This window comes from Zeugodacus cucurbitae, chromosome 2, assembly GCF_028554725.1.
Source record: "Zeugodacus cucurbitae isolate PBARC_wt_2022May chromosome 2, idZeuCucr1.2, whole genome shotgun sequence".
Taxonomy (NCBI): domain Eukaryota; kingdom Metazoa; phylum Arthropoda; class Insecta; order Diptera; family Tephritidae; genus Zeugodacus; species Zeugodacus cucurbitae.
In genome coordinates, this window is record NC_071667.1 from 20681999 (window position 1) to 20699384 (window position 17386).

Below are 17386 nucleotides of genomic sequence, written 5' to 3' on the forward strand. Positions count from 1 at the left end.
ACTTGGGATCTCCAACTGGCGCCGAACTGCGAAGGAGAGAGAGAGATGGCGCACTATCGTCGATTCGGCTATAACCGGCTAAACGGTTGCAACGCCAATCACATACATATTTGGGAAATAGGCGTGGTGGTGAACGGATTTCGCCCATATAACATTAATAATGAGTGATAACAGGTTGTTGAAAAAAATTTATGAACCAAATTTCATTGAAATCGGTCAAGCAGTTTCTGAAATTTGGTTTTTATCCCATAAATTGGCTACGCCACGCCCATTTACCATTTAAAAAGATCTAAGTGTCTCTTTCTATCATTTCTTCTGTAAAATTTAATGTTTTTGATGTGTTTCATTAGTGAGTTAACGTAGTTTTCAATAGGAGGTGGACGTGGTTATATTCCGATTTCGTCCATTTTAGACGGTGTAAGGAAAGGCCTGAAGGACACGACTCTAGAAGCGTTGATATAGTTTTAGTAATTTACGAGATATGTACAAAATACTTAGTGGGAGCGGAGCCACGCTTTAACTTTCATAACTTTATTTATGCCTTAGCCACGACACTTTATTGGTTTTCGGTTTTCGCCTTTTTGTGGACGTAGCAGTAGTCCGATTAAAGAAATAGTGTATCAAGTATCATCAATATATCTCAATTTTTACTAAAGTTACAGCTTACATGAACGGACGGACAGACATCTGATCTGACAACTATTATTCTCTTTTTGCAACATGTTGCAAAAGTATAAAAATGATTTCAGGCAAGTAGCCGGGGCGGCCCAATTGTCGAGCTGAAATGTCCAATTTTCGACCACTTATTGCAGCAATTGGGAATGTATTTCAGCAATAACGCGACGGTGATTCTTTTCCAAGGAGTCAATCATCTCGTGCTTATCAGCGTGGATAAGCAGCTCCACATAGTTCAGTCGTGTTAAATTGCACGATATTGGAGGCCATACCACAGGCATACGTCACTAGATAATGCGGTCACCAAAAGTTCCCTTCAATAAATCGGTTGTTTCGTCGTTTGAAACAAGTTTTATAAAGTTATTTCAACATTTCTCTATATATATGTGTATATTTGTTCCATTTCAATGGCCGACACTGTAAGCCTGCACGATTACTCAAAAACAATCTGGCCATATGTAAAACTCAGCGCGGCTAACGCTGAATGTGGTCGAATTAGTGTAGCATTTAGTGGCGTTTATCAAAAACGAAGACAACAACAACAATGCACTTATAACACCTGCTGCCCGCATGTTAACTGCTTTATTGTTGCTTGCGCTTGCTGCAACTAACTGCGATTTGTGTGTTTGAATGCGCGCTACGCCAGGGTCTGTTTGTTATGACGCAGACGTTATTGCCGATTATTGTTGTTGTTGTTGCCGCTATGTGCACATAATGTTGCCCATTGCTGGTGGAACCTATAATTTTGTTAGGCGCTCGCTCACACCGAAACGGCTCAATTAGCGTTGAATTATCGCCCATGGAGCTCATGGCTCGGCTGTTTCTGCTGCTGCAGCTGAACCTCGTCTAAGCAACGCGCGCGCATTACGCCGCTGAGTGCAGAACGAGGGCGCGCGTGTGCCAGGCGCACCGCTTGATTTGTGACATTCATCGTTTAGTCATGAACTGACAACTGTGTGTGCTGCAGCACAGCGCGCCGATGAGCGATGCAGGTCGTACGAACTTGCGGTACAAAATATGGCAATAACTTGCCTGGCGCGCGCCAACCAACCGACCGACCAACTAAATTGAATGTACATCGGCATGTGAGTACGAATGTGTAGCTGGTGGTGTGCGTCCAACTGCCATTAAATGACATGGCGCCACCACCAAAACTAAACACAACGCGGTGCGCACACACATGAGCCGTGGTCCGCGTTCGCCAGCGCGCGCGCCCTCTGCCGCCACAACCCACTGGCAAAGCACTCAGCTGTACGAAATGTGCAATTAGAGCGCATATAACTGTTGGCACATGTTGGCATTGACAGGCGTATACGTTGTGGTCCAGGGGTCCGGGCATATTTGTATGACTTTGTCCTTTCCACATCATTGCTCCGCAGGCCTTTATGTGTATATGCCTGGTCGCCGCTCGACCGTATGCCTGTGATGAAGTACCATTTCGTTGCTGCTTTTTTAATTGCGGCCAAATGTTATGGAATTTCGCTCTGGATTGAAGTTACCAATTTGTTTGTTTGTGCTCCCCACCTCTGCTGCTACCGTGTGTTTGCGGCTGTGTGTATTCCTGTGATTGTGCTCTGTTGTTTATTTGCTTTTTGGAAATGCTTTTCGCTAATGGAAAAAGTTCATAAATACAAAAGCAAAACGGCAAACGGCGCACTACAATCCTACAGGTGCGCCAAGGGCTAGGGCTGCGGTAATGTGCTCCAAATTGCTTGCCACCCGATATACGTGTGTGTATGAAAGTAGGATGAAATTTCGCCTCTTTCACTTTCGAGTTTTTGTTAATCGCTGCAGCAACTTGGCGGAAATTGCGACATTACGAAAAAAACCGTTGGGCTGCTTTCAATTATACGCTCATTGGCTCAATTAAGTTGAACTCAGTTTTTGGCAAATGAAATAAAGTACAAATACAATAACAACAACTAATACTGAATTGCTGAGAAAAATACTAAGGTTTTACTCGCCTTCGCTTTAGCTGTTTGGTGGCGTGGTTATTAAAGAGCTTAGGGACACCGAAGAGTTCAGAATTCTAACGGTTCATGAAATAACGTGTTCTGGAGCGAGCACACAAACTATCGCCAATATTAGACAGATCTTATAAGATAATACAAAATCTAATATTCGAATACGGACCTTACAAGCTCTGTACCTTTCTCTACAAGTCTAAAAGTCTGAAATCACAGTGATTTAGCTTAATACACCCACAAAACATGAAAAAGTGGAGTTCGCAAAGCTCGGCAGATCTCTGCATATTGGATATAAGACTCCAGAACTTGTATGGGATAGCAGTGGAACCCGTTCAAATCTTTAAAGTTATCGTTAATTAAAGTTTCAGAAAGATCTGACAAGAGCTAAACCGAATCTAACCGTTAAGCGCCAATGAAGGGGGCTCACATCAGGTCGCAATCAGCATTACGAGCTCGGATATTCGCTCAGCGATCTCTATTCTCTAGAATCCTTATAACCATACGTAAAGACAAAGTATTCTTCACAATAGTAAAGATACCGTTAGATCGCTAATATATGACATTTCCTTCAAAATATTTCTATAGAACCGTATTACCGCTGTACATCGCCAAGGTTCAATGGGAGAACTTTGAATCACACTTTACTAGATTTACTTTTTCCTATCTTTATTTGGGGTTCTTAACTAACAAACTCATACACTGATTTCATTTGGAAGATTTCTATCGACGATTTATGTAATTCCGAAGCCCTTCATACCACCCACATATACAATATTCGCCCATAACTTACACTTCCTTTAGATAATTGCGCACATTTTGCCTAACTCTATTTGTGGCACTAACTTAGGCTCCACTGACTTCTCTCACCGAGAACGTACTCAAGTAACTTACTTATCAACTTGCTCTACGTGCTCTTGCACCTTTTATGCCCGTCAATGACTGCAATTAGAGTTAACTGTATTAAATGTCAAAGGCGACCAAAATTGTGGTCTAACTGCTTTGCTTTTGTTCTCCCAACTCTCTTTTTACTCTGTTTCTTATTACTTTTTTATTGAGTTCACTTTCAGGCATTTTTATTCATCCCTTTATTGACCGCACACGTTAATGAGTCGGTTTAAATGACACAAAAATTTTACCTTCGACACCTACGCTCTTAATTTTTCATATACAGAAGATATGTACTGTGTAGAGGCCTCATTATTTCCGCATTGGCAGTCGGGCGACAGCAGGCGCAGGTTCCTGTCGGATGGTGGTGGTGGCAGTTCGGTTGGCATTTTGCCGGGTCAAAATACTCATAAAAATGTAACTTTTCTCATTAGCGAAATAGTGTGGTCATTATTATATAATGAGATAATGTACAAGGCGAAACGTGGTCGATTTGTGCATTTTTTCATCGTATTTCCTTTTTCTTTGGTTTTAATTTCTATGCTTCAAGTACAAACAATTGTCGTGGCACTGGCTTTTATAAGCCTGCGACGATTTATCATTAAATTATCTTTTATTATGGTATAAGTATGGAAAATTATAACTGGCAGTTACTCGTATCGCCATAAAGAAATAAAATATAGGGCACTAAAGATAATTAAAAATAAATTGCTTTTCATATTTCATAATTTTCTACTTATGGTTTTCATTTATTCAAATTGGTTGGTGTGAGTCTATTAGAAGAGTTTTGAAAATCAATTAACTTTGAGGAGGTAAAAGGCGTTAGTGGTTAAAACAATTTAATGACAAAAAGTATCCAAAAAATAACAGCTGATTAAAAATATTAACATTTTTTTAAGTATTTTATACTCATTTATATATTTATGTATATTCCAACTACTTTTCTATTTTAAATATTCAAAATTTCTAATACCGCTAATTTTCCAAAGAAAATTTAGCAATTTAACGGCTAATTGTGTTCAATTTAACATACATTCTTTATAGCCTTTTCGCACAGCCAAATTAATTGCTCAATTAACAATTTGATTGAGAAACAATTTTGTGCCCTTCGCACTGCCGGCTACTCGATAATCGATCAGCTGTTATACATTTTCGTTTTTGCTTTTTATAAGAAATTGGTTGCTGATTGCTATTTTCTGAATAACCACAACCATTATTTCCAGCTGCAACATCTACCGTCGAGTAGTATTAATGCGATTTTTTCAAAAATACAACCAATCGCAGACAAAGAACGTATATGATAATACAAATATGTAAATACAAATACGTTCTTTGTCGCAAAGTTTCATTTCATTTTGAACTGGATTAAAATTCGTTTAAATATAATGAAGATAAATTAGCTTATTATTTTGTATGGTAAATCGATCCAAATCAGCACTTTAATCGAGCAAAAGCCGTGTGCGAAAAGGCTGTTAGAGCTATTGACTGATGGCTCAATTAGTACTTACTCGACATTAAGTTAAATTAAGTCTACTCAACTTAGAAAACAATAGAACAATTATTTAATTTACAAAATCGAATTCAATTAACAAGTAATTAATGCTAAAATGACAAGATAATAGTGTTTTTAATGAAGTGCATACTCCCAGCTCAATTAGTATTTACTAGAATAGAATAGAAATTATTGACTAAATTACTCTTAATTTGACATTTAAAACCTAATTGAACTCCATTTTGCAAAGAAAGAAGAAATGAGCTAATTATTCAATTGATATTCAATTTGTTAGAGAGGTCAATACTACAATGTACTTCATATCCGAAAAACAGAACCTATCTCCCTTAGATTTTAACAGTTTTTCCTCAGAGCTTTAAAAAATTCTAACAAATAGAAAAACCATAAACCATAATAGTGCATGAAAACTAATCACCAATATACCGAAATTTCGATTCTAACAACCGATGAAATTAGTTATGCAAACACTTTTTGTATGAGAATGCCTGCGATAGTTTTTCTAAACGACTATTTCGATTTAAAATCAATTAAAAGTGCGTTAGAAAAAGCAACCAAAGTTTGTAATTTAAATATCACCGAAAGTTTTTGTAATATTTGATTAACTTTTTTATTACTTTAACATAAAGCAAACAAAATGGCACTGTGAGAGTAAAAAGTAAGTTCAATATTAAACTGTATATATTTTTTTTTCAATATAACTACCGTTATATATACAGACTTTATTATAAATTATAAATATGTCAAAAGAAAGTTTATTATATGGACGTATTAGGTTTTTATGCGCAAAAATGAAGTAGAAATTTTATACAAAGAAATAAAGAACGCTCTTGAGGCAATCGTTTATTCCAGAAACGTCGAAAAAGCGTTACTGTTTATACATAGACAGCCATTCAACTACCTCAAGTTTTCACCTAAACCATACGAGTGTACTAACGCTGTCAATCTTCATCTCTCTCTCTTTCATTTGTAGAAACTTATATAAAGAGATATCCATATATATAAGGGCCCTTACACTACCTTACTTCGCCTTCTCACTCTCGCGCAGATTTTCGAAAATAGTTTTATTCTCAAAATGACAAGTTGTTTGAACCAGCTTTAACAGATCGAATGTGAAAAAGAGTCTTTTTACTGCAATATTTTCTAATAAATTACTACATTATTCAAGCAGATCAATATTAAGGATCGAAGAGTATTGCGAAGAAAGGAAAGGACAAAAAACAGAAAGGTTTTCAAAAATGCAAGAAAGCATCATTGATTCTCCTTAGGAGTATGGACGATATCAAAAATCGGTCAAACCGAACTAGTAGTGAAGACGTTGGTTTGTAGGCTTTTTCAGGATCTCCAAATATAAGTTTTGGTTAGAGAAAAATTCTCATATAAAATTTTACTGAATTGCCCGTCTCACTGCTTATTTACAGGGTGTTTTGAAGGCATGACTTTAGGTCTTGGGAAGCTTGCTCATTTCTACCGATTTTTTCTAAATTCAAAAATAAATTCTTCATATGCACCGCCCTGTATTCATTATGTGGATTTTTCTATTGAATAAATATTATTTTTCATTATAGAAAATTCAGCGAAAAAATCGTTTAGTCAGCCACAAGCTTACATAGCGAAGTTGACTCTGATTTGATTACACTGCAGATTGACATGGTCAACATAGCGATAAGGCAGTTATTTACAAACATTTTCAGCTAACTTATATGTACGAGTACGTACATAAATTGACAAAAACGAAAAAAGAACAAAAAATTTTAAACACGAAAATCATCGAGTTTCGAACATTTACACTTCGCTGCCGAGCGTCAATGTTGTCAATACTTTTTGGCGATTCTTTCACACACACAAATTTTTCCGATTTTAGCTGCCAACAGCGAATATGTTTTGGTGTTGTTGTATTTTCTAATACCAACGCCACTGAGTGGACTCACTTGCGTTGGCTGTTGTGAGTTGTTGGCCAGTAGCCATTGGCCAGTTGTTGCTGTCAGTCAAACCATTTCAAACGGCCATCATAATACAAACAAAAAATTACACACACACATACACATATCCACTTGTGTGAACGCTTAAAAGCGCGGACCACCAGTTTGCAAGGCCAAAACTGCCATGGACCAACCGTTTTTTCGGGTGCTATAGAATCTAACTACAACAACAATGAGCAATATAGCAGTACACAAACAATTATACTTACATATATACATACATATGTTAGAGGGCGGTTGGTCAGTGGCAGAAGGGGTGTCCTGTCCATTGGCGGCGCAGCTGATCGCCGTTTGCCTTGTTTTGGGCGATTTTCATTGATGTAACTTTTTCAATTTCTCGTTTACAGCGCACATGTCAGTAACGACCATTATACCGTTGGCGTAGTAGATGTGAAAATCACCAACAACAACAATATAAAAACACAATTCTATAGAATTGGCAAAGCATTGGCCAAAGCATTGGCACTTTTCTATTGTTTGACTCTTGAAATCAATTACAGTTATTATTTATTTTTTATTCTCCTACTTACGATATAGAGGGACTCTTTTAAAAATGTACCTCGATAGTAAAATTTTAAATTTTGTATTATATCCTGGTCGAAAAGTTCGATTTATGGAAGGAAATTTGTATGAAATTTTACTTCTGTTGCCAATTCAAGAGTTCGAGTTAAGGAAGTTTGAGTTAGGGAAGGAAATTTGTATGAAATTTGATTTCTAAACGCTTTTGCCAATACAAAAGTTCGAGTTATGGAGATCGTCGAGTTATAAAAGTTCGCGTATTTTAAATCTTTACCTAAAATATTTTTGATTTAGAACTGTTTAATATTACAAAAAAAAATCGAACAAAAATAATTAAAAAGTTCCGAAAGTCTCTCCAAAAATAGAACAGGCTTCACATGTAGGTACATATATGTATTTTATTAAACGTTTCGTCCGTCACGTTTCATTGCAAGGCGTCGAAATAAATTTGATGTAATTTATTACCCTAGCTATGAATCAAAATTTATTGCATTTATTTAAATTTGTTAGCGAAGCACTTCGTTGAACATCAAGCCGAATAATAAAAGCCACATAAAGTTCGTGTTGTTGCAAGTACGAGTTTAAATACTCCGACTCGTTTTGAAAAACGGAACTGATACAAATCTCTATGTAAGAGGCAGTGAGAATAATAGAAATTAATTAATATTTGACATCTAAATCTTAAGGGGTTAGTTGGGTTTCAATATTCCAATTTTGAAAATAAATATGTATTGTCTTATTAAATAGTCCAATATATTTAAAGTTATATACAAAAATATCAAATCAATCCCAATCATATTCTAGTTGAAAGTTCCGCTCATCAGTATGAACGTAATGTATGTGCGTTTATTTCAAAACTAAATTTTTCAAGTCGGTGGACCCGACATCTCTGAATGTTATGAATCGAGTTTGCTCTGTGTGTTTGCACACATCCTTGGGATAACATTATCTAGTGAATGATTTTTTATTTTTATGACAACTATTTTTTTCGAGCCAATATATGCCTTATACAAAAAAGTGAGTTTTTTGGTAAAAATTCAAATTTCAGTATTTTTATTTTTGTTTCGTTCATTAACTAGATTTATCCATACACTGTCGAAAAATTTTTGGTTTATTGTGTTTAGATGAACCAATAATTAGTTATGATGTCCACAGCAAGACCTTTTTTTGTACACGTCATAGTGCCAATGGCTGAGTTTTCGTAAGTGGACAGAATACAGTTTAAATATGTATATTTGACATGATGAATTTTTGAAGAGAAATATATGATTGTATTATGTATATTAAAAAAAAAAAAATTGTATAAATACCATTTTTAGCCTCTGAAACCCACCTAACCCCTTAAGAAGTATCCCAGTGGGACTTGGAAGTAGGAAAGAATTGGATACTTCCTACTGAAAAAATAAGTAGAGGTACTTTCCTACAATAATACTATCTAATTTCGTTTTTCTGATCAATGTCATTGGAGCGAAGGACCTCCCTTTTATTTTTTAGATTTTAATATGGAGTTTGTTTTAAAATGACGATTTCGCCAGTATTAAAGCTTGTCGCAAGTCTTTAACAAACTCGCCATGGGAATATCATTCTTTCATTGATGCCTCTGAAATCATAAAAAATTTTAGAAAATATGTATATATTTTTTCCTTTCTAAAATTATTTACCAAACAAGCAGTCGATTAACCCCTTTCATTCCTTTAAGGAGTATTTGGAATGAATGCCATCGTCGTTCAACTGAACAATAAGACTCCTTTCGAAAATACCCTCAATAGATTTAATAATTCCCGTTTTGCCTATTATATTTTTAATGATTTTTATCTATAGAAAAATAGGTATAATATTTATTAGTCAAATAGTGAAACTTAAGGGATTATATAGACAACTTACATAGTCTGCACTGGAACCTGCCACTATATCTGCATTCAGTTTTTTTAATGCTTCCAAGTTGGACAACGGGAACACACTTCTCGTTCCATAGGAGCCCACATCTTTTTCAAATAGCTGCTTAAACATCGCCGCGTATCATCTGATATTATTATTAGTATGTACGATATTTACATGTATATAACATATTTAATAAAATTTAATGATTAATAAAATTTGATGTTAGTACTTACCTTGATAACTATATATGTATATACATATATCTCCAATTTTATTTCTATGCACTTTATATATATTGCTTAATTTATTTGCAACACCCACAAACAAAATTCTTCTTTAAAGTGACAAATAACTTCATGGGCGAGAACGTTTACCAAAAATGCCGTTACTTCTTGAAAAAAAAAAAATCAACATATCAAATACAACAACAGAAATTTGTACAAGCATACAATTTGCTGAAATCGTATTGTTGTTGGTAATGAGTTTTATTTTTGAAGTGAAATTTAAATAAAATTCAACATGATCTGCTAGAATACAACAACAAAAATTTGTACAAGCATACAATTTGCTGAAATCGTAAGCGGCTTAGTAGCGAGGTTGAATTAAATTTATAAACCTTTTCTTCATTGGCATACCATCAATTTACGAAGTAATCACTTTCATCTTCCATAGCCAATAAGTACTTTCAAAACTAATGAAATATAGAAGTACTTTTTCCAAGTTCCACTGGGATATGTAAAGTACATGATCGTCCGAATTTAAAAAGCAATTCCAAGAAGACTTTTAGTGACACAGTCCTTTCGCTTTCTCAAATGCTTTAAATACGTATATCCTTACGATTAATGGCATTTTTATTGATATTTACTTGTCTACAAAGTGAGATTTGATGTTTGATAATTGATTATTTGACCATCTTCTTATACATAAATGAATGTTGTACATACGTATTATATATGTAGTATATATTAAAAAGAAAAACAAAATCGCATGTAAGTATAACGGGTGGTTCATATGTTTTATTTAAATTTATTAAGTTGAGTATATTTAACAATTTGATGGCCTATTTAACCATAAAGGTCTAACAGGGATTCAAGTTTGGTCGACGGGCTTTATAATTCCGAAGTTTTGTACACTAATCCGATAACTTTACTACATTCGCTCACCATAATGCATATTCGCGAAGACCACTTCGCAAGCAATCACTTCTCCGTCGAAGTTCGTTGAAATTCCGTACGTTTTTCATTTTAAAGATCTGTATATGTTCTTCTTTAAAAGTTTCTTGGATACAAATTTTCATCCCTTTGAAACAGATTTCTTCGAACTACTTAAATATACGATTAATTAATTCTTAAATAGTGGGTTCAAAGGCAGTCGATCCTTATACTAAAGACTTTAGAAGGGACAGTTTTGTAAAGAAATAATGAGAGATAACGGTTTTAATGAATATCTAAGGTTAAGTTATTCGGCCGTTCCTCAAGTTCGAATAAGAACAAATTTCCTACTTAAAATGAGGCGTCTTAGTAAGGAGAGATCTAGCGAGGGCCGTACCGATTATACGACAATTGTCCCTGATTTCGAAATAAACCTTGCGATGAAGTGATAATTCGAATACCGGTTGGAGACGAGTGATTAACAAAATTAAGAAAGTTGTTTTGAGAAAAGTTGAGTTCCTAACCCTAAATAACTCAATAATATATGTAACATTTGTACCACCTTGTACATAAATAGGTGTAGCTGTGCATATCAGCGCGACACATTTGTCAATAGTTAGTTAAATTGTCAGGAACCTAATTTCAAAACGCATTTGAAGCACGCAAATCAATCATTACTCGTTACCGATGTGGCACGTGCGATACAAAAGCCAACAGCTAACTGTGTAATCAAAAGTAACAACAACAAAAGGATATATGCTTATAAACAACAACAACAAGCACCAAACGCCAATAGAAGTCAATCATTTTCGCATGCAAGCCATGTCAGCCCTATTTATTAAACACTGTCAATTAACATACATACAAACATTCAAGCAAAATGGCAGCTATAGAAACTCAAATATATTACAGAACACATTAGAAAGGGGATAACACAAAACTGATGATTTTATGAGTGATGTTAGGGGAAAGTTTTAAAGCCTAGGTCTCTTAGAGTAGAGTATTAATGCTAAAGTGTATGGGTTTTGTGTATATTGTTATTGGCATTGCAACCGTTTAGCCGGTTATAGCCGAATCGACGATAGTGCGCCACTTCTCTCTCTCCTTCGCGGTTCGGCGCCAGGAGATCCCAAGTGTAACCAGGTCGCTCTCCACCTGGTCCCTCCAACGGAGTGGAGGCCTTCCCCTTCCTCGGATTCCTCCAGCGGGTACTGCATCGAACACTTTCAGAGTGTTTTCGTCCATTCGGACAACATGACCTAGCCAGCGTAGCCGCTATCTTTTTATTCGCTGAACTATGTCAATGTCGTCGTATAACTCGTACAGCTCATAGTCAACAGTGACGTGGGAGCCAAGACGCGAGAGCGCTGACTGTTTGTTTGATGACCCAGACCCATTCGCTTCGCTTCCTTATCCAGGCGGGAAAAAGCAGAACTAACGGCGCGGTTGTTGCTATCAAGATTGTACCTTCTCTATTTAACTCTGCAGCAGATTGTAGGATCTCCCTTTTTATGGATTGGGCAGAGCACACTGAGATTCCAATCGTCAGGCATGCTTTCTACCGACCATATTCTGCAAAGATGCTGTTGCATGCACCTTATCAGTTCTTCGCCGCCGTATTTGAATAGCTCTGCCGGTAATCTATCGACCCTTTGCTTTGGTGTTCTTCAAGCGGGTAATTGCTATTCGAATTTCTTCATGATCGGGTAATGGAACATCCGTTCCATCGTCATCGATTGGGGGATCGGGTTCGCCATCTCCTGGTGTTGTACTTTCACTGCCATTCAGCAGGTCGGAGAAGTTTTCCCTCCATAATCCCAGTATGCCCTGGATATCGGTTACCAGATTACCACCTTGGTCTCTACATGAGGATACTCCGGTCTTGAAACCTTCGTTAAGTCGCTCCATTTTTTGTGTATATAGGTCCACTATATAATACTAGTATGGGAGAGGATATAAAACAAGAATCTAGAAAAGGTTGGACTTAGGAACTCTATAAAGCCTTCAAAGGAAATCCTGAACCAACTAGGAACCACGAACATGCATGTAAAATCTTCGACTTCAGTAGGTTGGGATAGGGTCTGCTACTCTTGATCTAGAAGAAATTGAGACCGAAACGTTTTGGGGCAAATCCTTTCCTCTAAAACTTGAAGATCAAATTGTTAGACATTAGTCGTTTGAGATCCAAAATGGTACAAACAGTTGTCATAGTAAAACTTGGGATACCTATTCAGAAAATCATATTTTCTATCAAATGAAGACAGCTCTACTTAAATTAAAAAATTTTGAGTTATGCACATTCTTACATTCAATACGCCATATCGAATACATCCATATCTACGTAATTTTGCATTAAGATGGCCTACTTTCCGCAAATATTGTATTATTAGTTATCGCTAATACATTCACCTTATCTAAATTAATAACAATTACGGTTAGTGCAGGAAACATAATGCGAAATGACGATGCAGATACAGTGACAATGGAAACGTACGAAGATTGTGGCAAGCTGATGTTGGTGGCCGAGCTAAATTTGCCTCCCAAGGCAGCTGCACACATACACAAAAGTATTCCTTACCAATGCCCCAAATCGTAATGGCAGCATTAAGAAGCACAAAACAACAACAACAGCAGCAACACAATCACGTAGTGTCAACAGCAATTGCTTGTCCAACCTGAGGTTAATTATGCAATACTGCAACGCCATATTGGGGTCGTGTCGCTGAGAGCGCGAAGCTGAGATGAGCACGCGTGATGATATGCGTTTGATTAGGCAACAGTTGTTACCGTCACCTCGAGCTTTTCAACTCATATTCATATTTACATAAAAACGCTGTTCTGCAGTCCGAGTGTAGTGGGTTAGATTTAGTAATTTGGCGATTATTTATTTTAGAAAATTATTTTACTATTTATAAAATGACAGAGAACAAGAAGACAGTAGCTGCCACAAACGATCAGTTAGCATTCTTGGTCACTGGATGTCGGCAATTTATAGCTTTCCTAATAATAGGTACCCTAAAACCCTAAAGATTGGCAAGAGCTCTTGTTTTTGATTTAAATATCAAGTATTCATAGTTCTTAGAAACAGTTATTTTCACACAGGAGTTAATTGATCAATTAAACGATTTGTGCTCGATTAAAGCGCTGATTTACATTGATTTACCATACAAAATAAAAATCTCATTTCTCTACATTCATTTTTAATCGAATACAAAATGGAGTCGAAAATGATATGGAGGCTGGAAATTTTACTGTATTTATTGGTACAATAGCAGTAATGCAATGCGACAGTAGATGGTGCTGCTGGAAATAGTGGTTGTGGTTATTGATAAAGTAGCAATCAGCTGTTGAAACTTATCAACTACTTATAAAAAGCAAAAAACAAAAATATATAACAGCTGATCGTTTACGGAATAGCCGGCACTGGTTTCCCAATTATAATTTTTAGTGATCAATTAATTTGGTTGAGCGAACAGCCTATTAAACCCAACAAGGGTTGTTTTGGTAAAAAATCTGGTCAGTGAAGGTCCCAGCCATGCCCAAAACTAAGTTCTTAGCTCTTTCAAAGGCACTAACTGGGATAACTCGCGACATTTGATTAAACTATGCCATTATATATTCTTAAGATAAATTAATAAAACCTTTTAATTTTAACAGAGGGAATCTTGAGAAGTTGACACGAATTTTAACTTCGTTATAACTTCAGTAAGGTGATCTATCTGATTTATGTATGATACGGAATATATGTTTATTATTTTTAAGAATCAGAACAATTGGTGATATACATATACTTTGAGAGGTCATTCTCTCGAAACCTGGTCTTTATGTTCTCATGGCATCATTATATAAATCATTACAATGGCAGATTAGATCTATCCAATGTGTGCTACATTGTTTTTTTTATTTTTTCTCTTAACTGATAAATATTAGATAGTCAAATATATCCCTTTCGCTTTTGGCTCTAAATCCAGGCTATATGATGGATGCGATAAAACCTCCCATTCGAGCTTCCGTGGCTTGTGACGAGTCATCAACGAAGTGTGTGTGGTCTGGCGTTGTCCTAGTGGAACACTACACCCTTCCTGTTGGCCAATTTTGGTCGTTCGCCTACTTCAAGCGGTCCAGTTGTTCGCAGCAGATGGTAGAATTAAGCGCTGGCCATATGGGAGCAGCTCATAGTGGATGATTCCCTTCCAATCCCACCAAACACACAGCAAAACCTTTCTGGCCGTCAACCTTCCGGCTTGGCCACTGTTTGTTTATATGATCCATTTTTCGTCACCGTCGTCACCATCCGCTTCAAAAATTGGTCGAGTTCGTTCCGTTTCAGCAGCATATCGCAGGCGTTGATTCGGCCGAGAAGGATTTTTTTGCGTCAAATCATGTGACACCCAAACATCAAGCTTTTTTGTGTATCCAGCCTTCTGCAGATGGTTTAAACTGGTTTGGCGACTCCCATCTCCTGGGCGATGTCACGAGATGCCCTTTGCTCTCATTATCGAACAAGCGAATTCATGGAGAGGCAAGAGTTCATCAGTTTTCGTTGTTGAAGTTGATCCTTAATGAGAAAATGGTATTTCTAAGACTTCAGTCTAAAAGTGATAGATATATGCACCCGAAAATATAACTAGTTTCTACGGGAAGAGACGACTTCATGTATGTTTGAAACGGATATTTAATGTGTTATGTAGATGTTCATGGATCGCATTTACCTATAAATCTATCAAAAAACTTCAGTTCTGATTCAAACCCCCTTTTCTTATTCAATTGCCTCCCTTTCGACCATCCAATTCCTCAACTTTTTTAGAAAATACCAACATAAAGTTTTTAACGCCGCATTCAGTAAAAGACCATACTGTTAATGTACTTAGTCGGGTTCCGAGGCGCTTGCTATTGTCCACGGCGATACCGCTCGCGCGCCACGCTCCTGCATGGCTACCAATTGGCGGCGTTGCTGAGGAGGCTTGCGCGCGTGCTTCGATGTCACATGGCGACAGCTACGGCGCCAGCAGTAGGAAATGCACACATCCTTTTTTAGGCAAATTATCTAACAATCAGCAAACAAGAAGCGCGCAACGCAACTCACTACAGACACGACCGCGTCCGCGATGGACGGCTAGCAAAAGCAAAAAAACGCGTGTATATGGTAATATGGCGAAATCTGTATGTATGTAAAGGAGTACATATGTAAATACACATGTACGGCAGTGCCTAAAAGGCTGACACACAATCACGACTATATTTGAATGTTTATTGATGTTGTTGTTGTTGCAGTGGCCAAAAATATCGGCGTAGTGATTAATTCATCGCCGGCGCTTAACAATTGCTTGCCTAACACACGACTTGCTGGGACGCAAGTGGACAGTAGCGCCAAGTGTGGCGTCACACAATGACCGCTTGCGGTTGGGGGCGCAGGAGTGTGGCAGGTGAAGCGGCAACGCGCTGTTCGTTGTTGCAACACGCTGGGGGGTAAACGCCGGTAATCATATAGCAAAATATGATTATGAGTTCGATATTTATGCGATTTAATCTCGACATCGTCATCATAAACGGCGCGCTGTTAGTCGACAACACATGCAACAACAACAAGGTCCATTTTTGGCGATTTTGTCGCTTATTGATTTCTTATGTTCAACAATGTGGCGATACCACGAATGTGTGTTTAGTCACAAGAAAAATACCAAAAAAAATAAAAATTATAATAATGATAAAATGAAAATAGCAAGTAACAAGACGGCTAGCCGCAACATAACCTAAGTGGCGGCAATATTGTCAGCAACATTGTCGACAACAAACAATAGGAAAAAAATTAAAACACGCGCAAACAAGCCGACAAAAAAGCTGACAGCCAACTAAGTCAATAACGTGGTTAATATGGTTAATATGGTTAGTGTGTATGTATACTTCTATATATGCGAGTATATATCTATCTTTCCATAAAGAATTTGTTGGGTGCCGGACTCCTACTATGTTAAGTACTTAACTACAAGAGTGGCTGGATAAGTGATACATTTTTCTTCCACAAACTTTTTCGGTTTCAGTAGCCCTCACAGAAATCTTCTTGTCACGAATCTGCCAAAACACTTCTCAGTTTTTCTCATGAAAAATCGTTGACTTCGTCATATACATATACATATTTTTTAGAGATAAGAATTTCTTATTTATAAGAATGGGTTATTTGTCAAAACAGCTGTCAAAGTTAACAAATTTGCTTGACACTTCTCTTCATATTTGGGTGTATTTTTTTTTTTGGGAAGTGGGCGTAGCCCCGCCCACAAATCTGTTATTTGTATTTAACTCGCAAACCAATAAAGCTATATAAACCAAACTTTCTGCCGTCGGTTCTCTTACGTACACCACCACACACCATGAAAATAGTTGAAATCGGATAATAACCACGCCCACATCCCATACAAAAGTTCGGTTGAAAATGACTAAAAGTGAGTTAACTCACTAAGGAAAAACGACAGAAACACTAAATTTCACAGAAATAATAGTAGAAGGAAACTGCACTCTAATATTTTTACAAAATGGAAAATGAGCGTGGCATCGCCCACTTATGGGTCAAAAACCATATCTCAGGAACTACTCGACAGATTTCAATGAAATTCGGTATTTAATATTTTCTTGACATCCTGATAACACGGATAAAAAATGGGCGAAATCGGTTCACAACCACGACTACATACCTTATAACTCAATTTTGAATTCCAACTTATTCCTTCACTTTATAATATAAACATAAGGAACCAATGAAGATAGCGGAATAAAACTTTACACAAATAGTGCATATCATCTCTGGCTTCACTTGTGAAA